The following is a 23,530-nucleotide window of genomic DNA, read 5'->3' as shown; positions in this document are numbered from 1 at the left end:
TACAAGGCTTCCTTGCTAAGTTACAAAAATAATAAAAAAAAGAGAGAGTTCATTCGAAATGTGATTCAACATCATCCTCTACATTTTCATCCCCTCCTACATCAGTTGAAGCATTACTTGAAGAAGACGAGGCCAACACCAACATCAGGCTAAGATCGATCTCGAGAAAAAGCTCTCCTAGCTTCATCTTACACTGATTGAATTCTGTCAGGAAGGCCTCCTGGCATGATGCTAGTAGCTCTTCATGAAAGGCCTTGCTCTTCTTGAAAGACTTTATGCCCTCAATAGCAGCCTTCGTCAGACGATGCTCAGCATTGACAACCTTATCCACCAGCTTAGATTGACCTTTCCTTGCTTGGGTTGCTTCATTCTTAGCATGGCACGTAGCCTTCTCGGCCTTCACCAGCTGATCTCGCAAACATGCAACATCAGATTCACTCTCTTGGAGCTGGGCAACCCTCATTCTGTGAGAGTTCTTAGCCTCCTGTAGAGAAGCATGGGCTTCCTTCAAGGTACTCTCAATAGCATTCGTTCGAGACTTCTGCTTGGCCAGCCATTCCTCAATTTGTGCTGAGGAAGAACATAGCTCCTCTTCAGCCTGGCTCCGTTCCTCCTCAGCCTTACTCCATCCCTCTTCAACCATCAAAAGATGCTGGTAGGATTGACAAACCTTCCCTCCAAGGCATTGGACCTACAGAAATAGGCCCCATGATGCAAGAGCTCCTGCAAATCACTGGCAAGTTAGAGAAAGACAAGCAAGGGAAAAGCTAAGATCAAAATCCATACATCAGTGAGATAATCTCTGAGGGACCATACCAATAGGCTCTCCCCATCGAAAGAAGGTACCAGCTCAACCAGCAACCTCACATAGGTCTCGATGATTAACATCGGACTGTCGGTAGGAGGATGGGGGATGATCAAAAGAGCCAAAGCATCCCCTTCCAAGCCGCCCTGGCAGAAGCCACATCAGTTGCAGCAGCCATGACGACCCTGGATACAGGGACTGCATGTTTCTTCTTTGATTGCTTTTCCTTCTGTTTATTTGCAACCTCAAATGCTTTGGGTTCGGCAACTACCAGTTTGGTAGCTTCAGGCTCAGTAGCCTCAGGTTTGGCAACCTTAGGCTTAGTGGTCACAGCCTCGACCATGACAACCTTAGGAGAAAGAGATAAGACAAGCCTTTTCCTCTTCTTTCCTCTTTTACTTTTCTTCTTGAGAGGGCCAGCCCTAGCTAGTTCCTCCTAGAAAAATGCTAAACCTACATGAACATAGAAAAGTTAGCATGCCTTACCCTACAGTTCGATAAAAAAGGATGAATGCCAAAACTCATTCATTAGAGCTGGATCATTGGAATACAACCTCAAAAGATCCTCATGAAGAAGCTCGAAATATGGCGGCACTTTGAGCTATTTCAACTCCCCCACTACCACCCCCTCTATCTCCATCAACCTAAGAAGATCCAACAATGTGGGTTTCACCGATGTACCCCACTCAATCAGAAATCCCCATGAGGTCAAGGATGATACAAAGAAAAATTAACTCTTCCAATCATGAATGAAAGAGGGACTTGAAAAGCAATTGACGACACCCTTCTGAGGAGAAGCGTACCATCAACCTTTGCTTCAGGAATGCATCTTCACCTGAAAGAGTGTTTGGAACATCTTCACTCGAAAAGATACCCCCTGGTGTAGAAGAAACTAGAAGAATCCAACTATTGTCCACTAAATATTGAGGATGAGTTGGGCAGGATAAAGTCGATACCACCTAAGTAGCTCGATGAAGAGCTCAGAGAGTGAGAGCCTAAGGTCGGCTCTCAAAGCTTCCTCATATATGCCTCCCTGGTTCTCTTGGTAGGATGTGACCCTATCCGAAAGATTGGGCACCTCCAAGGCTATACCCTTCAAAATTATGCATTCCCTCTGGATTCACTTGAGGTCATCGTCCTTCAGAACCATCTTCACGATATGAAGAGTCTGATGGATCCTAGGTGCCTCTGTGGTGGAACCACCGAAAGCTGAGGTAGGAGACTCCAAATAATGGACCCCTGCTCTGATGACTTTTCTAAAGGACAAGTGATGAGATGAATGTCGATAAAAAAACAAACGAAGAAGACTAAGAAAAATAATAAAACCCACTAGCAAGATGGAGGAATGGAACAAAGGCGACAGCAACCACAGCACTTCACCCTAGCCTCATAAACAAAAGACAAAATGAGTGACACATTCTTTTGTAATCCCCTTTTATGGAATGGCATGGTGATAAAGATGGTTTGAGCAAGCGAATCAATCGGCCTACATATGTCGGCATACCACTGGACACTGAAATGCCTTTCGGGTCAATGCCATCAAAATATCCAATTAACGTGCTGAGAATCTACACATCATGACACCTCTTCAGGAAAAGGGGGCGAATGCACACCCTTCATAAATATGCATCCAATAAACTCCCTGGATCGCACCTCTTAAAGGATGGCCATAGTGGTGTGTGACATCAAAACTCCTCATTTTGCCTGATATACTACCTGAGGCCCTCTCTAACTAGCATTGCTCAAAAGAAGTCCAGCCCTCATCTCCTTAAAGAACGGAATGCCCACCCGAAGCTTTGGCTGCCAGTGCTACTATAAACTTAGAAAGCATCCTCTACTCCCTTTGCCGAACCAAAAGATGCCTCAACCTTGGGAGTGGAGGAGGGGCAACTGATATGTCTAGAATATTCCATCCACTGTGGTGCTGTCGTTCCAATAGCTGCTCTATATGTGACCCTATTGAGGAGTGCCAGTGCAGTCATCGAGTAGCCACCACTTGTACTTCCATGACCTTGCCGAAGGAGTTCCCAAGTCTTGTACTTATCAGATGATAAATGACTAGTTGCTCATCCGCTCTGCTCCTTCACTCATTGAGATCCATAATTTCAACAAATTTTAGAATATGCAAGTCGTTATCTCTTAACAACTCGAGCATGCCTCTGTAGCCCTCGAAAGGAAAAATGGTGCACATCCTCCCGAACAATAGGTATCCACCTTTATCTATAAATTCTGAACTCCTCAAGACCCTTCAGGTAAGTGAAGACTTACTTCGCATGCCTTCTCCCAGAGATAAGATCCATATGAACTGGATCCATCTCTTCTACACAACTCTGAGCAACTCTGATTCCATCAGAACTCCTCCCTCCCCACATGGCATTCGCCAGATTTCCACACTCCATCTCCCCATCTTAATTCTATCCCATCTCACACTCGACTCTACGTCACCGCTAGTTTATTTTTGAAAGCTCAGACCCTTTTTGTTTGCTTCCATAGGAGATTGATTTAGGCATCGGAGAGTCCACCATCGGAGAACCTCCTAGCATGAGGACTTTTTTATCTTTGATGGATTTGTAGGATCTGACTCACAGGATTGATCGAAGATTAGCCACCAACATATGCCTCCCGAAGACCATTGCATTCCTTCTCTCCAACTCCAGCTCAGCTGCTAAGCCAGATCTACTCTCGGCCACAATAATGATGTTCTCTATGGATACAAATCAAGACCTCCATCAAGATGAAAATCTTATTTGGAGTAGGACTATTACCATAAAGTTATAAAATCCACAATGTAATCTACTTTAGGATACTATTAGATACTCAAGAACTTATACGTATCATTTTTATTACCTTTATTTTTAGTATTTTTGTTTACAAAACTATTTTTTCGACATGTATTTCTATTTAATTTATGATTTTTGAATTAGTAACAGATATATTGCTAACAAATCAGTGAGAACTCATTTGGTTTACACGAAAAACTTTTCTTCTTAAGAAGTAACGTTCCAAAAGGTTATTCCTGAAAATAAAATTTTAGCATATTGGGTTGATCATGAAAAAGTGATTTATTGTAGAGTCACTTATATTTGGTTGAACATTCATATTTTTCTGAAAAACTTATGTAGAAAACCTATTATATCCTTAATAGATATAAGATATATTTTTTTGCTCCTAAATTTTATATAAACAATAATTAATATTAATATTAATATTAATATATTATAATATAATATTAGATTATAATAATTTATTATATTAATATAATACTAATATATTAATATTATATCCATATAATATTAATATATTAATATATTAATATAAATACTATATTAATATTAATATAAATATTTTATTAATATAAATATTAAAATAAAATAAATATTATAATATTAATATTAATATTATATTATATTTATATAAATATTATGATAATATTATTATTCAATATTTTATTTTAATCATTCAATGATATTTTACAAAATTTTAGTCATAAATCTTGAAAAGATATTTTTAAAAAGAAAAAAATACATCAATTTTCATCCTATAAAAAATTTCAAAATCCACATCCTTCATTAATTTTTATTTTTTATAAATTATAAAAAATATTTTTTTATAATTTTTATAATTTTTTTTCCTTATAACTCCAATCAATGTCCTTTTTACTTTTCAAAAATTGCATTCGCCCTTCTCCACTTTCTGCGAACTAAATGAGTTCTGAGCTTACATATCATACATAAATCACTAAACGATTATTGATGCAACAGTCTGAAGAATTAAAACCAAAAGCTAAACGTGAATTGTTTATAGGGATGGCAATAGATAAAGTTTGGATTGGATATTATACTACCCATCTCCAAACTTGAATTTAATATCTTATATTCAAATCCTATCCAATACCCGATCGGATAAAAAAAGAGATACTCATCCCCATACTCAATGGGTTCGGAGATACCTACGGATAACCCATTTTCTATACCCAATTATACCCGCCCCATACCTATCCCATATAAAAAAAAAAAAAAATAATTTTATGTATATTATCAATAAAAATAAAGTTACCAATTCAATATAGAACATAATTTATAAATCCAAATTTATAGAAATCAAATATAGAAATAGAATTATAATTTAATATAGAACATATAAATAATCAAAATAAATTTATATATATTATCAATCAAAATATAATTATTAAAATAAATTATAAATATATATATTCGATATGAATTAGGATATTACCTATATCCGTAGGTTCGAATCGGATTCGGATCTACATTTGGATAGAAAATAGAATTATCCATATCCTATCCAAACTTGTGCTACCATTTTTAAATTTTATTCAAATCTGAATCTGATCAAATTTTATTTTTTAAATTTGATCATATTTGAATAGGATGCATATTCATCGAATCACATTGATTTTATCATTTTTAATTATTTATTAATAATTTGAAGAAAATACTACTGGCTGCACATTAAAACAAACAAAAAAAACCCTCAAAGTTGCCAAGCTGGCCTGTTGCTCTCTCGGTCTCCTCTCCACTGCTACCCTCCTCTGCTGATGGGAGCGAACCGGAGCGGAGACACCATACTCCCGCCGGCAAGTTCTTGGACCATGTGAGTCCCCATTCCTGTCTTTCTTTTATCTCTCTTTCTCTCCAAAACCTTAGATCCCTTTCCCTCCTCTCATTCTCCCCCATTCCATCCCTCTCTCTTTCTCCCTGCCATAAATCCGGATCTTGGACTTCTTTTCGTACTGCCCTACCTCTTCCAAGGATCAATCTGAACAAAACCCAGAGAGATCCCAAGAATCCCGCCCTTTTCAAAGTATAAACCCTCTCTCTCTTGGGTGAATGAGAATCCGAGATAGAATTTATCTTTTCAAGTTTTGGCTAATCTTCTCTGTACTTCAGAATTATAATGGTTGTCATGTGTGTTCTTTTGAGAAAATTAATCATAATTTTGGATCCCGAAGAGATAGTCTATGCCGTTTCCTTCTATTTCTGTAATGCTGATGCAAAAAATGGTTCCTGTCTTATTATGCCTGCTGCCTGCAAAACATACAATTTTTTTCATCTTAGGCGAGCAATCTAATAACATATGAGTATATATCTGAGTGTTGTTGCTATAGTTCTATGTTTTTGCTCGTAAGAGGATTGTCTCGCACATTTAAAATGTGAAATCATCTGTAGATGCAGTTGGTTTATGGTTGGCCCATCTTTGATCTAAGAACATGCACTATGTTGCTTTTTGGTTTGTGTCACTGTTTGATTGTTGATTTGTTCATTAATACACATGAACTAATATCATAGTGTCGGAGGTGCATTGGATGCAATGCTCGTTGCGCCATTCTGATGTCTGATACAATATTGGCCACACATCATGTGCTGATAGACTCGAGCTGCATGCCTGTGTGCACATGCAGGCACAACCATCAATGATGCACTGCACGTATACACACTTGATGCATGTTGTTTATGCCACTCGTTTGATAACAGTTCTAGTGAGCGTTGGTCAGACCAACTTTACTTCCATTGGTGATTATGTCATGGCCAGGCCCGGCCCATGTAACAAACCCAGCCCACAAAACCCAAATGAAAAAAAAAAAAAAAAAAAAAACAGGGGAGAAGACTACCGAAGGGAGTCTTCTTCCTCCTCTCGCCGGCTCCCAATCGGAGTCGGAAAGAGCCCCCCTCTGGCTCTATTTAAAGAGGAGAACCCTCCTCTCTCCCTCTCATCGAAGATCCTAAGTCCAGTCGACGGCAATCGTCAGAAAACCACCGCGGAGACCCAACCTGTGTCGGTCCAATTTCTCGTCGGAAAGCCTCACCGGCGTCGAAGGTGAGCCTTCTCTTCCTTCCTCTCTTCTCTCCTTTCTTCCCATGCCGGTGTGCATGCTCGCTGGCGACCGGAGTCGCCGGATTTCTTTGAGGAAAAGGGGGGTTTCCGGTTCCATTGGATGTTTGGGCGTCGGTGGCCGTCGTCGGCTACCGGCTTGGCCCTCCTCTTGTCGTTGGATCGCCCCCCTCCTGCCGACGGCTGTCCCACGCCGGCTGCGCCGTCGGTCGGAACTCCAATGAGGGGATTTAAGATCCCCTGTTTCGGCCCAAAGCAACCCACGGGAAGAAGAAAGAAAAAGAAAAAGAAAAGAAGGAAAGAAAAGAAAAAGAAAAAGAAGGAAGGAAAAGAAAAAAAAAGAAAAAAAAAAGAAAAAGAAAAAAAAAAAAAAAAAGAAAAAAAAAAAAAAAAAAAGAAGAGAAAAATAATAATAATATAATAATAATAAATAGATTTTCTCTCCTCTCTCTTCCGTGAAGAAAAAGAAAAAAAAAGAAAGAAAAGAAGAATGAAAAATAAAATAAATAAATAATAAATAATATATAAATAATAAAATATGAGAAAAAGAGTTTCTCTCTCTTCCCTCTCTTCTTTCAGCCTCAACTAGTATTTTCTCTCTCTAAGATTGGACTTTTTCTCTCTAAGTTATTTCTCTCTCCTAAGATTTTTTAAAATTTTAAGAAGAATGATGATGAATTTAAATGATCTTAGTGATGGATTTTTTTGATCTGCGATCGTCGGACGGTACACCGGCACCCATTTTGATCAGATTAGGTATTTTTAAGATTCTATTTTTCATGATTTTATTGAATTATCCACATGATAATTTCAGCATGATTTGATCTGATCGATCGAATTTGTTGAATCATATCGTCCAAAGAGTCCAAGATGAATTTTCTCTCTCTAAAGCCATTTCTCTCTCTATCGATTTTTCTCTCTTGATTGATTTATCAATGAGAGTTTCTTCTAATATTTCTGATCTAATGAAGAATCCTGATCCATGATTGTCAGACAGCGTACTGGCACCCACCTTGATCAGATCATGAATCTTTAGATTTGATCATCCATGATTTCGATCTAGCTATGACTTGATTTGATCATGTTGATTTCACCAATTGAGATATTGGACCAATCGTAATGTTGGATTGTGTCACCTGATCAATTCGAATTGTACCTCATGAATTCTCTCTCCTCTAATTGTCTCTCTCTACTTGATTTTATGAAATCGATGAAGAAATCTCGGTCCTATCACTTCGAATTCGATTTGATCTGATAGTCAAACTTTGGATCGTTTAGGTCCTAATTAGATTTTGATTAGATGAAATTAGATGATCGGACCCAATCTAAACCGTTGAAATATGGTATTCGTATTCTTTCTAATTATTGAAATTGATTCTGTATAGGATTGTGGATGTTTGATCATGGGATATCGCGATATGATCTACGAACAGAATTTTTGGAAGAAAATTTATATAATTATGTAGATTTATTGGAATGCATTCGAGGTAAGTAATGTTTCACTTTTTCTAGATTTATCGGTAAATTATAATGTATTTTTCTGACATGATTTGTGAAACGATGTATGAATTGGATGAATGGTATTTTGTTATGAAAATATCTTATTTGAAATGTTATGATGAAGTATGATTGAACATATTGATTTCATTATGCATTATATTGATTGATTTCGATACTACTTGATTATATGTTTTCTTATCGAAATTAGAATATGAAACATGATTTATGAAGAATTCTGATATAAGAACAATATGAATTGACAACCTGACTATGTAAAGGATCCCGCCAATGGGGGCATATATGTTGGCAATTGATTTATCCTGGGGATTTACGTCACCAGAGAGACCAGCGACAAACTGCCAGAGAGACCAGCGGTTCTGAAGGACTTTGCTGCCAGATGATTTGCAGCTCACCGCAAGAAGATACGCGGTGTTATGATCCTGCCACAGGAAAAATGTGGTCATAGCTCATGGTTGCCGAAAAGAATTGAAGAACGAAAGAAATTGAAATCTCGAAAGAAACTTAAATTTTAAAAAAGAAATAAATTTGGCATGAACTATATTGCATAATTGAAATTGATTTTGAATTAATGAACTCGATATGCTTATTTTTTTATAAATGATTATTTACTTAAATGTCTGACGAAATCTGTTGAAAAGTGATCATTGCTTACTGGGTTGTCTAGCTCATTACCTCTTATTTTACTGTTTTTACAGATGTTGAGGAATTAAAATGATACAAGATATGAATGGAAGAGTGATCAGAAGCAGAATCTCCATATTTTTATTTTAGGTTGAAAGTCTTATTGAATTTGATGTAAAGTCTATGAATCATTGTTGAATTTATTGAGATATTAAGAAAAAAATTTAGATCGTTATATTTTAGATTTAAACTATTATCTAATTATTCCGCTGTTGTTTTAGGATAGTATGATAAGATGCCTTGCATGTTATGGGAAGAGATTTCTATGAGTATGCGGCGGTTGCCATGACCCTCGATTCATAATCTCGGATCGGAGGCGTGATAATTAATATGGTATCAGAGCGTTAGTAGATGAACTAAGATGTGTATAGAAGGAGTATTAGTGGATAGACACTAAGGACATTATAGTGTAGATCTTTGATGATTGTAGTGGGAGAAATATTTATAAATTTTGATTAAATATTGAGATTATGTATAAAAAGATCGCAAGAGATTATGACATATGAAGTTTGAAATATGATGGATAATTATAGATCATGATATGATTAGTTAGATCTTGATCGAAAGTAATCACAAAAGGATTGACATAAAATTTTATTATGCATTATGGTTATTAATTTAATCATTGGTTATTCAAGTGAATCGTAAGTTCAAATTCGATGTGAGAATAATACTATGATATTACTTCTAGTTGAGAAGTTGACTATTATTGGCAAGATAAAGATTTGACGATAAAATATTGTTCCAGGATGGACTAAGAAAAATCTTTTATGATGCTTGATTGGAATATTTATCGAAATTGAATTTGGTATGTGGATTATATATAAAGTGGTATATTAGGATGAATGCATATTTGAGGATATTGCAAAGAAACCTATTTCTTATTGATGAAATCGATTATGAGGTTGTAGAATATTCATCGTACTGGAATCTTTAATCATCATCCTTAGATCTAGATAATAGATCTTATTATGTCTCTTGGTGACTACATGATGTGTATGAAATTTCAATTTAAAGATTTCGTATCTAAGTTGATCGAGAGATGTTCTGATATTATTGTTGAGGTTGTTAATGAAAAATTGATATCTTCAGATTAAGATAAAAGATCTGATTTATATTTATTTCAGATTAAGGGATCCATGTGAATTTACAATTTAGAAATTTTGAATTTAGGAATTGATATGAAGTTCCTTTGCTTTTGTTAACGAGGTCCCTAATTGAATCTACTATTAAATGGAGATTTGATTTTTTGAAGCTTGTATGATTGTTATGAAAGGATATTTGATAGATATTGAAGATCCTGATGATAGAAATTTTAGAAAAAAAATAATGATTTGAAATTCTTATATATTCTGATTATGTTCAAATTTGGTGAAGCATCGAAGGATTTTTTCTTCATTAATTTGACTTATAAGGATTTTTGGTTTGAAAATTATCAATTGAATTGATATGAGAATTAAGATTTGATTCATATTGATTATAGTAAATCTGTATGATGGTTTAAATATGATATTTGACTCAAGGGTTAATCAAGATTATTGTATACCAGTAGAAGTATGAATGAGAATCAGAAGTTAATCTTTGGCTTCAATTGAAATTTAAAATTTAAAATTTTTTTCTATTGATAAGGTAAAAAAAATAATTTGATCAAAATTTTTTTGGTGAAGCTAAGAAATTTTGATTGTTAGATCAGAGTGCGCAGCGGAAGCATGGTAATCTGGATTACTTTGAGTAAGTCAGGAATGTTGACCCTTTGAGTTAAAGAATTATGATAGATGATATGGTTTGATGCAAGAAATTTATTGATATTAGAAAGAATAATATTTTAAAATTTTGAATTATTTTAGATATCTTAATGTGATTTTTAAAAGTAGTGCTTCCACCTACTATGCTAAAAAAAAAATTAGCATCCTAATTATAGGATGAGTGGATCCTTGATTTTTGATTTTTGATTTAGAATATTTAGAGATAAATTTTTTCTATCCTAGAAATAAATTTTATAATTCTCTATTTATTAGGAAGAATTTGAGATTGTTTATCGAATAATGATTTCGATCTTAGATTATTATACTCAAATATTTATCTCCAGGATATAATAAAATTTGAAGTTTGGACTCTTTTGATCATTATTATTTTTCTGACTGAATAGAAAAGATTGAGGTTATCTATTGATATTGACGATTATTCTACAAAAGATGGATTGGAGTTATTTATAATTTAATTTGATAATGAATCGATTAATTAAGAGTTGTTAATGTTTAGATAAAGAAAATTGATATACTTAGAATAGAGACATTGATTTTGATTATAAGAAAAATATAGTTTTGATTTAGATCAATTTTTTAGTTATTGATTTTTATTATGGAATGACTTAATGATAAAATTTGCTTCAAGAATTAGAATATTTAAGAGTTTGAGGGTTTGAGTAAGAAAATTTCGATGACTAGAAATAGTGATATTGATTCAATCAACAATGGTGATATTGATCTTTATGAAATGACTTAATGATGAAGTTGTATCGAGAATTAAAATATCAAAAGTTCGAGAATGAGATTGAAATGATAAATCTTTAACCTTTGAAAGTACGAATAAAAGAAAATATTTTTGAATTTTGATTGATTGGGATGTCATCATATGATTCACATAAGTATGTTTTTCCTATCTTATGATGGGTTGAAATTAAGAGTGGATAATATTTAAAAAAAAAATGAATGATGATGATGAATGAAGTTCTTATGCAAGAATAGAGACATTGATTTTCTTCTACCTACAAGAGATGGATTTAATTTTAATTTGAGTCGTGAGATATTGAACATGATTTTTATAAGAAATGAGATCATAATTTCGAAATCTTGAAATATTAAAAATCTTTGAGATGTTGGTCTTGATAGATAAAAAAAATGAATGGTTCCGTTTCAGATCGATATTGATGTATTGATTTTTTCCTTATGAAATGATTTAAGAATGAATTTGTATTAAGAATTAGAATTTTGAAATATTTGAGGATGAGATTCCAGTAAGAAAATATGAAGACTCAAGCAAGAAAAATTTCGAGGACGAAATTTCTTTTAGAGGGGAAGAATGTCATGGTCTGGCTCGGCCCATGTAACAAACCCAGCCCACAAAACCCAAATGAAAAAAAAAAAGAAGAAAAACAGGGGAGAAGACTCCCGAAGGCTTCTTCCTCCTCTCGCCGGCTCCCAGTCGGAGTCGGAAAGAGCCCCCCTCTGGCTCTATTTAAGGAGGAGAACCCTCCTCTCTCCCTCTCACCGAAGATCCTAAGCCCAATCGACGACAATCACCGGAAAACCACCGCGGAGACCCGATCTGTGCCCGTCCAATTTCTCGTCGGAAAGCCTCACCGGCGTCGAAGGTGAGCCTTCTCCTCCCTCTCTTCTCCCCTTTCCTTTCCATGTCGGTGTGCATGCTTGCCGGCGACCGGAGTCGCCGGATTTCTTTGAGAAAAAGGGGGGTTTCCGGTTCCGTTGGATGTTTGGGCGTCGGTGGCCGTCGTCGGCCACCGGCTTGGCCCTCCTCTTGTCGTTGGGTCGCCCCCCTCCTGCCGACGGCCGCCCCACGCCGGCTGCGCCGCCGGTCGGAACTCCAATGAGGGGATTTAAGATCCCTTGTTTCGGCCCAAGGCAACCCACGGGAAGAAGAAGAAAGAAAAAGAAAAAGAAAAGAAGAAGAAGGAAAAGAAAAGAAAAAGAAAAAGAAGGAAGGAAAAGAAAAAGAAAAAGAAAAAGAAGGAAGGAAAAGAAAAAAAAAGAAAAAGAAAAGGAAAAGAAAAAAAGAAAAGAAAAAGAAAAGAAAAAGAAGGAAAAAAAAAAAAGAAAAAAAAGAAAAAGAAAAGAAAAGAAAAAGAAAAAAGAAAAAGAAAAGAAAAAGAAAAAAAAGAAAAAGAAGAAAAAAAATAAATAATAATAATATAATAATAATAAATAGGATTTTCTCTCCTCTCTTTTCCGTGAAGAAAAAGAAAAAAAAGAAAGAAAAGAAGAAAGAAAAATAAAATTAATTAATTAATAAATAATGATATAAATAATAAAATATGAGAAAGAGAGTTTCTCTCTCTTCCCTCTCTCCTTCAGCCTGAACTAGTTTTTTTCTCTCTAAAATTGAATTTTCTCTCTCTAAGTTATTTCTTTCTCCTAAGATTTTTTAGAATTTTAAGAAGAATGATGATGAATTTAAATGATTTTAGTGATGAATTTTTTTGATCTGCGATCGCCGGACGGTACACCGGCACCCACTTTGATCAGATTAGGTATTTTTAAGATTCTATTTTCATGATTTTATTGAATTATTCACATAATAATTTCAGTATGATTTGATCTGATCGATCGGATTTGTTGAATCATATCGTCCAAGGAGTTCAAGATGAATTTTCTCTCTCTAAAATTTTCTCTCTCTAAAGCCATTTCTCTCTCTATCGATTTTTCTCTCTTGATTGATTTATCAATGAGAGTTTCTTCTAATATTTTTGATCTAATGAAGAATTCTGATCCATGATTGTCAAACAGCGTACTGGCACTCACCTTGATCAGACCATGAATCTTTAGATTTGATCATCAATGATTTCGATCTAGCTATGACTTGATTTGATCATGTTGATTTCACCAATCGAGATATTGGACCAATCGTAATGTTGGATTATGTCATCTGATCAATTCGAATTGTACCTCATGAATTCTCTCTCCTCTAATTGTCTCTCTCTACTTGATTTTATGAAATCGATGAAGAAATTCGGTCCTATCACTTCGAATCCGATTTGATCTGATAGTCAAACTTTGGATCGTTTGGTCCTAATTAGATTTTGATTAGATGAAATTAGATGATCGGACGCAATCTAAACCATTGAAATATGGTATTCGTATTTTTCTAATTATTGAATTGATTCTGTATAGGATTGTGGATGTTTGATCATGGGATATCGCGATATGATCTACGAACATAATTTTTGGAAGAAAATTTATAGAATTATGTAGATTTATTGGAATGCGTTCGAGGTAAGTAATGTTTCAGTTTTTCTAGATTTATCGGCAAATTATAATGTATTTTTCTGACATGATTTGTGAAACGATGCATGAATTGGATGAATAGTATTTTGTTATGAAAATATCTTATTTGAAATGTTATGATGAAGCATGATTGAACATATTGATTTCATGATGCATTATATTGATTGATTTCGATACTACATGATTATATGTTTTCTTATCGAAATTAGAATATGAAACATGATTTATGAAGAATTCTGATATAAGAACAATATGAATTGACAACCTGACTATGTAAAGAACCTCGCCAATGAGGGCATATACATTGGCAATTGATTTGTCCTGAGGGTTTACGTCGCCAGAGAAACCAGCGACAAACGCCAGAGAGACCAGCGGTTCCGAAGGACTTTGCTGTCAGATAATTCGCAGCTCATCGCAAGAAAATACGCGGTATTATGACCCTGCCACAGGAAAAATGTGGTCATAGCTCATGGTTGACGAAAAGAATTGAAGAACGAAAGAAATTGAAATCTCGAAAGAAACTTAAATTTTGAAAAAGAAATAAATTTGGCATGAACTATATTGTATAATTGAAAATTGATTTCGAATTAATGAACTCGATATGCTTATTTTTTTATAAATAATTATTTACTTAAATGTCTGATGAAATCTGTTGAAAAGTGATCATTGCTTGCTGGGCTGTCTAGCTCATTACCTCCTATTTTACTTTTTTACAGATGTTGAGGAATTAAGATGATACAAGATATGAATGGAAGAGTGATCAGAAGCAGAATCTCCATACTTTTATTTTAGGTTAAAATTTTATTGAATTTGATGTAAAGTCTATGAATCATTATTGAATTTATTGTTGAATTTATTGAGATATTAAGAAAAAAATTTAGATCGTTATATTTTGAATTTAAACTATTGTCTAATTATTCCGCTGTTGTTTTAGGATAGCATGATAAGATGCCTTGCATGCTTATGGGAAGAGATTTCTATGAGTATGCGGCGGTTGCCATGACCCTCGATTCATAATCTCGGATCGGGGGCATGACAGATTACAATAAGCCTTACATAATCAATGCAGAATATGTCATTTGAATCATTGTTTCTGTTTGTTTATCACCAAGGGGCAGTTGTAATTCATCCTCTGTGACCATGCTCATGTGGGTTTTCGTAGGTCAGCTTTGTTTTATTTTAAGTTTTTAAGCCATAAGTCTGGGGCCATATTGTTGCATCTTGCCTTCCACTGATTGGTATTTAATTTGCCTCCATCCCTTGATAACCATTGGCTTGAGTCCTGAACTAGAGTTGCTTTATTCACTAAATTATGAGTGAATTCTTAAGTGGTCTGGACTAAACTGGTTTTACTCACTAAGTTAGGTTTATTCTAAATGTAGTAAAATTTCTCATCTGCTTCTTTAACTCTCAGAAAATGGATCTATTTCATTTTTTTCATGTATGTTTCAGTGAATCCTAATTATTCTACATCAATGAATCAAATGTATGTTGCATATTTCAAAGTACTTAAATCAATGAGATTTATAGGTATTTTTTTCGTGTGCCATTGGAAACTAGAAATAAACTTATTTCATTTTGTTAGAGTGCATTTGGAACATGAAACCAACCAAGTGAAATGACATAACTCAAAACTAAATCCTAAAATTTTGTATTTACCAGCTATTCTTCTTCCATTTCAGTTGTACCTCATCTCAACTTTACATTGCCCACCTCTATTTTGCTCATCTCATGTTCTCGTATTCCTCCTTATGGCCCAATGTATGATCTTGATGCAGTGTTGCTGGCTTACTTTCTTGAAATCTTCATCTCTCACTACCACAAAGTTGATCACTCAATATTTTGTAAAAACATATTCTTTTCCTAGGCTCACCCAGTTTCTAGTGCAAAGCATTCCCATACATCTAATTGTTAGCCGGTACAATTTGATTAAGGTTACTAAGTTTCTTGTTTGGAAGTATGTTATGGAGGCATTACCTAAAAATACTATGGTCATAATAAGCATGCTATAGCCTAGTGGTTTCACCTTTCTTTCACTTGGAGGTGGTTTTGTGTTCAAAACTTGGGACGCATTTTCCTATGTGTTTGACATGAGTAATTCTTCCATAATTTTTACGGATGTTTGTTGGTGCTCCTACATCTACTCTTAGAAGAAAGATGGTATAAATGGAGCATCTAGCATTGTATCTTACACATTTGGGTACACATATGCTGTAATAAAAATAAAATAGCTTTTCTTTGGGACTGACATTCGTGAGTACTCTTAGTTTACTATTTTTTATTTTGAGAATTTTTTGGAATTCTTTGCTGATCTCAAGCCATTGATATATGTTGAAGTTATTGTGGAGCTTGGTCTGGTTGAGAACAATGATTTTGATTGAACTCTTCAGTCACCAAAAGAGATATATATTTGCGTCTCAATAAACTTGTATTCTATGCCTTCATTCTCCTTACAAAACCATTTGGGCCAAAATTAACCTGGTATGTTAGAGAATTCCTAAAATCATCTCAAATTTCTTTCAGGAATTACATCTAGTAATATTTGATAGGGAAAATAAAACATTTAACTTGTAAGAGATAGCATACTTAGTGACTGGAGTAGGTAGCAATTGTAGCATGTCTATCATGTATTATGCAATTATGCATTTCATTGATGCCAGACCGCCTTAGACTAAACAGCTCAGGATGTGCCGAACTATACTGGCGGTCTATCGATACGATTCCGACATAAAATTTAGAACACCAGTAGGAGGGAGAAAGAAAGAGAGGAAAGGAGAGAGAGGGAGACCCTCCAAAGGCCATTGGAGGCTGGCTAAGGCTACCGGAGGGTAGTTGTGCTCGTTGGAGGGCCGGCGAGGAGGAGGGAGGGAGAAGGAAGAGAAGGAAGAGAGAGAGAAATGGAGAGGGAAGGAGAGGGGAGAGAGAGAGAGAGAGATTGAACCTCTGGAGGCCCGTCGAGGGCTCTGAAGGCCAAAGTTGGCTGATCTAAATAGGAGTGCAAGTCCCTATTTTGTATTTTTCTAGTGAAATTAGGTGAAGTGGCAATGGTGATGCTGCCTTTGGTTAATTTTTTTTATTTTGCGGACAAACAGTGTAGTATGTAAAAAAAATTAAAATCATGATTGAAACAGAGGCAGTTGTTCCTGTTTCGATCGGTGGAAGATGGGGGAGTTCCCCATTCTTTCAGTCATCCAAGGGCCTCTATAGCCCTCTGGCAACAACCACTGGTGTCTCCACCATTTCTTCTCCTTCCTCTCCCTCCCTCCCTCACCCCTCCCCTCTTTCTCTTCCTCTCTTTGGCCCTCCCTCTCTCCCACTTTCTTTGCCATGTTGGTTTGTACCAAGGTTCGCTGTACCGGTATCGGACGGCGTGCCGGTCCCGGACCGGTATGGTACGGTACCGGTACCATACCATACCGACACACGGTATGTCTGGGCGTACCGGTCCGGTACCGGTACACAATATTTTTTTCGATTTTTAATTTTTTTTTGGATTTTTGAAGTTAATAATTGATAAATACAACTTCAATATGCATTATATTGCATATTATTGATATATTTGGGTTCAATTTGGAGTTAGGTTGCGGTACAAAGACTCTTAATAGCCATATGTTGCAATCAAATCAGTTTCATGCAGAAGAAAATAGGTTTGGAAGATTCAGAACACATCATAAAGCCCTCAACCATTTAACTTGATTAAATTAGGGTGGTAAAACACCTGAACTCTCTCCTATTTGACTTATTTATGAAAAGCCTTACTCCAATTGTGATCCTATATGATATCGCATATAACAGTTTAAGCTTCCAGCATCACAACATTATGTAACCAGAAGTTATTCAATTTTATGATTCCACCATAAGAATTTCTTCATTAACTCTGAGACATATATACCACTACTAGCATCACAAGATTTATGATATTGATACAACCAGATATTATTCAATTGTATGATGCCATTTTGAGTTACTAATTAGAATATTAGATATCGCCCATGCTTCTTTTTTAATCATAAATGCTGAGTGTTGTGTGATTATAATACTGAGATTTTTATTTTAAAATCTTATTGAGGCCTCTAAACTATCTGTTACAACTGCGATTAATTGTTGTGGAAACGAATACTTAAAACGGTATGAATGCACAGGGTTAAATGAGTAAGGAGTCATGGTGCCAAACAGGGAGAAGGGTAATGGTAAATGCTTAGTAATTGTTGGGGCAGAGAACCTCTATTACTAGCTATTAGAGGTTCAAAATTTTCTTTCAGGTTCCTCTCAAGTTCTCAGAATGCTTCCCTAGGTATTTCATCTGTTTGGTGATGAAAAATCAAATCAAATTCATCTTACGAGTTGGATTCCGATGAACTAATACATGGTACAAGCTTTACAATCTCGATACCGGATCTTATACTGATACCATTCTATTATAATACCGATACATATTTCAATTTGGTACAAAACAACATACCAAATATTGGTATAATATGAAATAACATATCAATATGATATAATACATCATATCGGATACTACAAGACAGATGGTATAACAGATATGATAGAGAGAGAGAGATGTGCTTGAGGTTTCATTTTATTTCAGATACCAAGAAAATAACACAAGATCCTCATCAAACTGAGCCACCTTCCCCCCTTTCCATGGGCGGTACGGTTCGGTTCACCTTGAACCGGTCTAGAACCGAGCCGTACCGCCCGATTTCGGGCGGTATGAGCCAGAACCGCACCGAACCGCCCGGTTCGGTGCGGTTCGGGTCTTTTTCCGAAAAAAGGCCCGAACCGGACCGGTAAGGGACCGGTTCGGCTCGGTATGCCCCGTACCGGGCGGTTCGGCCCGGTACGGCGAACCATGGTACTTTGGACCCAATAACGAACGGTAGGGAATGTACCGGCCTGTACTACTAGCCAACCAGCATGGGGTCCACTTCCAACACAACGAATCTTGATTGATTTAGTTTGCAATTATAGTAATGCCTCTTTGTTGAACACTGCCACAATTTCAGCCTTCCTATTGGCACTGATAATTAGAATTAGGAAATTACAATGCCTATTGATTATTATACAACTAGCTAATAGCCATTTCTTTCTTTGCACAAGAACTATCAATTGTTAATGGGTATTGCTCAGCAGCTATGACCTATTGCTTTCTATGTTTGGGTGTCAGCAAGAGTTTTACGTGTTTTCCTTATATTCTTTTGCAATTTTACTTTAATAGTTTTTATGAACGTAACTCAAGGTGCTGGACCATTAAGAGCATGTATGTTTGGCTTACATAGTTTTTGTTAGAAATTGACAATACCTATAAAGGCACATATGCATACCATGTTTATTTTCATTAGACATTGACCATACATTATTTTCCTTTGACTCAATTTCTCCTCTATGTTTCTCAAAAAACAATTAATCTACTGTGGTTGTCTTTTGCTTTTCAGTGGGAAGCCATTCTAAACACTTAATTCTAGTTTAATTATATAGTTTTTAGATTTGATCGAGATAGTGTGTCATTGTCATTTTAAACTGATTGGAAAATGTATAATTATTATAGTTATGCAGTTTCATATCTCCATTTTTCCTATACTTGTTTTATTGTTAAATCTATGCATTTCACTGTCTTAATTTCTGCTTATACTTGATGTATTACTAGTTCCATCCGGTCAAGACGAGGCTTGATGATTTTTATTTGGTTTATCATGCAGCCCTTATTTGGTTGTTGGTTTGACCAGATCTCCAAGGTTGAAATGTCAGGGAATGCCCTCAGAGATCTCAATGTACTTCCTGTTCCAGGATTTGACATGAGAAATGATGGGTCTAGTAAAGGAAGTTTTATCAAGCCTTACATTGAGAATAGCAATGAAGAGGTCGATAGATGCCCAAAAGATTCAGAAGTTAATATAGGGAACAATGGAGTAGAGGCAGTAAATTCAGAAGTTGAGTACATAGAATCTGAGAACTTGACAGATCTTCCAGACATAGATTCAAGTCTCAATGTATGGGTTAATTCTTAAACATTCCTGGTTGCTTTATTTGTAGCTTCCATGTATTTTAGACTTTTTTAGTGTGGACATCCTTTTAGTTTTCGTATGTAACGTTTTTAACATTATTGTTTTATGTAGACACTTTTAGCAAGATTAGATTCAAGGAATTGGGTTTTAATATGTGAAGCACTCAACAATGTGCGCCAATTATCAATGTATCATAAGGAAAAACTGCTTGATATGTTGTAAGTCTCTTTCTCTTTTTTTTGGTTTAAAAAACAAATGGCACTTTAAGATACCATTCACCTTTATTAGACATCTTTTAGTACTGTTTTGTGGTTATACTTTCGTAATAGGGGACTTGTGATTCCATTGATTGTAAAATCCTTGAAAAATCCAAGGAGTGCTGTCTGCAAAACTGCAATTATGACATCTGCTGACATCTTTAAGGTCTATGGTGATTCAGTAGTTGATTCATTTGATCTTCTGGTATGTTTCCACTTTGTAATCTTTTCTGTCATTCTACTCTTCAGCTGTTCCAAGTGCCAAATTGTTCTCGTTTATGTTTAACATGCTGGACAATGCAATGTGCAAATTATGAAATATATACCTTTTAATCTTTTTGCATGTACTGGATTCAGCTTGTCCAGCTGCTTCTCAAATCTTCACAAGACAAACGCTTCGTATGTGAAGCTGCTGAGGCAGCTCTGGTATCAATGACAACCTGGGTCTCTCCGTCTTTATTATTGCCAAAATTGCATCCATATCTTAAGAGCAAGAATCCTCGAATACGAGCAAAGGCATCTACGTGTTTTAGCAGGAGCGTACCTCAACTTGTAAGTTTATATCTTCCCATTAAAGATTATGCTCAATTGTTGATCTAGGTTCTGCATTTGGTTTTTTTCCTGCAATCGCAATGATTTTTTTTTTAAAAAAAAAAATTGGACTACGATTGGGACTATATTAATGTTTTTTTTTAATGCACTTATTATGATATATTAAACATAAGCATCAGCCAACACTGTTTCCACACCCACGCACACAAAAAGCACCAAGCAGTAGGCATTTTATGTGTTGTTAGCTTCATAGATGGTACATCACAAGGGCAAATCCTATGCAAATGGTAGCATCTATAAATTTTTCTCATTGCTTTTATCCTACTGTTGGTCATTTAATTGGTCCAAAGGGTAATGGTATCAGAATTTAGATTGTTCTAGGCTCTCTTACCTATCTGAACCTTGACAAGAATGGTAGAATTCAGACACATATAGTTTTTGCTCCCCTTCCTGAACCTTTTTGCTTGGAAAGGTCAAATATTAAATGTGAGAGGAGATGGTAAATCTTTTTGACTTATTATTCCCTCTCAAGTATTTTAGTCTCTTAGAACAGATACAGGGACATGAAAAAAGCTGCAAGTTGGAATTGGTTGGAGGCCCCTCCATTCTGAGTTGAAAGTTGAAAATCAAAAGGTGTATTTACCTTAGCTCAACATCATACGATGGCTTTAAACTGTCCAGAAGGGTAGCTATTTGGATTTTTTTCAACTTTCAGGAGGTGTTTGGTTGGAGGAAGTGGGGGTCTGGAATCAGAATCGGAATGGATGACTCCTGTTCCAATCGTTTGGTTGGGAGGAGTCCCATTCCAATTTCGATTTCTGAGTGGAATGGAAATGGGTCAATCTATATAGAACTTAATCCCTACTCTTCTCTATGGATTCAATTTTTCATTCTAATTCCGATTCCGGTCACGAACCAAATGCTACAGGGGATGTGGCCATTCCGATTCCAAGCCATTCTCATTCCCATTCCCATTTTGATTCCGGTTATGAACCAAACGTGCTTTTACAGATATGACTGCAGACTTGAGCTACTTTTTATCTGAAAGGCAAATGTAATGCATGGGATACCTAACAGGTTTTCAGGATTGATTGGAGTTCCTTGCAGGCATAAGCTAAAACAGACTCAAAGTTTAGCTTTACTTGTTGACCGTGATCTTAGGCAAAGATTTTACAACATGTTCTAGAAAATTTATGGAAGAAAACAGCCTTGATTGGAAGTTCGAAATCTATCTACATTGCTTGAATAGATGGTAGATTTTTTTTTAAGTTTTCCACTTCATCCTCTCTTATTCAGATTACTCAATTATTCTATTGTCTGAAAGATTGTCTGGGCCTCTTTTTTTGATCGAATATTTTGGTGTAATCCATTGCTCACTTGAAGACAGCATCATTAAAAGATCGCATCTGGTTTTAGGTTTGTATGGTCTTAATGTCGATTACTGGAGTGAGTTGGGATGGACCTTTAGCTTTCAAGGATTCACGCTCAGTATAATCACTGACCTATATTTTGCAGGGTTTAGAAGGAATTAAAGCATATGGGATCGATAATCTAATCCACATTGCAGCAGCTCAGCGATCAGCTTCCTGAATCAAGAGAGGCTGCTAGGATGCTGGCATTGGAATTGCGAGCCATCTATGAGATGTCTCATGCCTTGCCAGCTGAAGACTCTACAGAGTTGGTGGACAATGATTCTTGGGAGGCCTTCTGCCAGACAAGGCTTTCTCCTTTAAGTGCTCGTGCAATTCTTCGTGTCACCTCTACTCCAAAAAAGGGTTTAGTTTTGGGTTGCTAGCCCATTAGGTACAAGTGCCATTTTATGCTGGCTTGGCAATTTCATGATTTACTTCTAGTACATGCTGCAACCATCGGAAACTTGTAATTCAGTTGGGGCATTTGTTGAGGTGGTGTTGATAGCTTAGTCTGATGGCCATAATCATTGTGCTGACATTATGTTTTATTCAAGTGCCGGTATCAAGTATATCATCAAAGCTGATGGTAGTCTGCCCTTTTGTTGCCTTATAACTGTGGTGCTTAATGCATCTTAGCCTCGGGATGATAATTTTAGCCGATCCATCGGATATCTGATCTGATCCAATTTAATTATAATCTTGAGAAGGTATAAATTTTGAAAAAAATATACAAAGCAAATTTGGATCGACTACGGATAATGATATATGTCCGCATCGAATTTGATCCAATATAATTTTAATATATATATATTTTTTAAATTATAATAATTTTATAATATTTATATGTATTTGATCCGATCCAATCGAGATGGATATGAAGTGGATATGTGTATAAGGTTTTTAATTATGAGATAGATATAAATATTGATCGATCGATCTATATCTGATCTGTTATCCTCCGTACCTTAGCCCACTGTTATCCTTCCTACCTTAGCCCACTGTCGAAGATGTGTTATACTGCAGTCTATATATGGATTATATGTTTTCTTGCGGGGCCATTTAAGACAGATACGTGAGCTTGGTTAATGGTGTATCCTCAATTCTATACGCATAGCTAAAATTGAGGAATTTCATAAATTCATGCTTGTGCATTTAGAAACTGTTATCTAGAAGCATAAGAACCATCCTGTTCTTGGTTTTTACTGAAAATATGATCTAGGGAAAATATCATGCTTCACAGGCTTAACATGGAAAACAGTGGAGCAAAGGAAGCAGATGTGTATATTTTTCTCATGGCAATGGTATGGTTTCCCCCGTTACCAAAAGAAAAACAGTGGTATGGTTTTCCTCTGCATGCAGAGTGCATGGGAATAATATGCCGCTATTATTGTATTTCTATATTCCCGCTGAGATAATGTTA

At 35.7% G+C, this 23,530-nt stretch overlaps 1 pseudogene; it reads left to right on the top strand.

Annotated features, from left to right (window-relative positions):
• The first annotated feature begins 5,297 nt into the window (after positions 1-5,297).
• On the top strand, positions 5,298-22,689 carry LOC105035806 (uncharacterized; annotated as a pseudogene).
• Positions 22,690-23,530: the final 841 nt, after the last annotated feature.

Source organism: Elaeis guineensis, chromosome 8, assembly GCF_000442705.2.
Source record: "Elaeis guineensis isolate ETL-2024a chromosome 8, EG11, whole genome shotgun sequence".
Taxonomy (NCBI): Eukaryota; Viridiplantae; Streptophyta; class Magnoliopsida; order Arecales; family Arecaceae; genus Elaeis; species Elaeis guineensis.
Note: the sequence above shows the minus strand (reverse complement) of the source record. Positions and strands in the feature narration are given on the sequence as shown.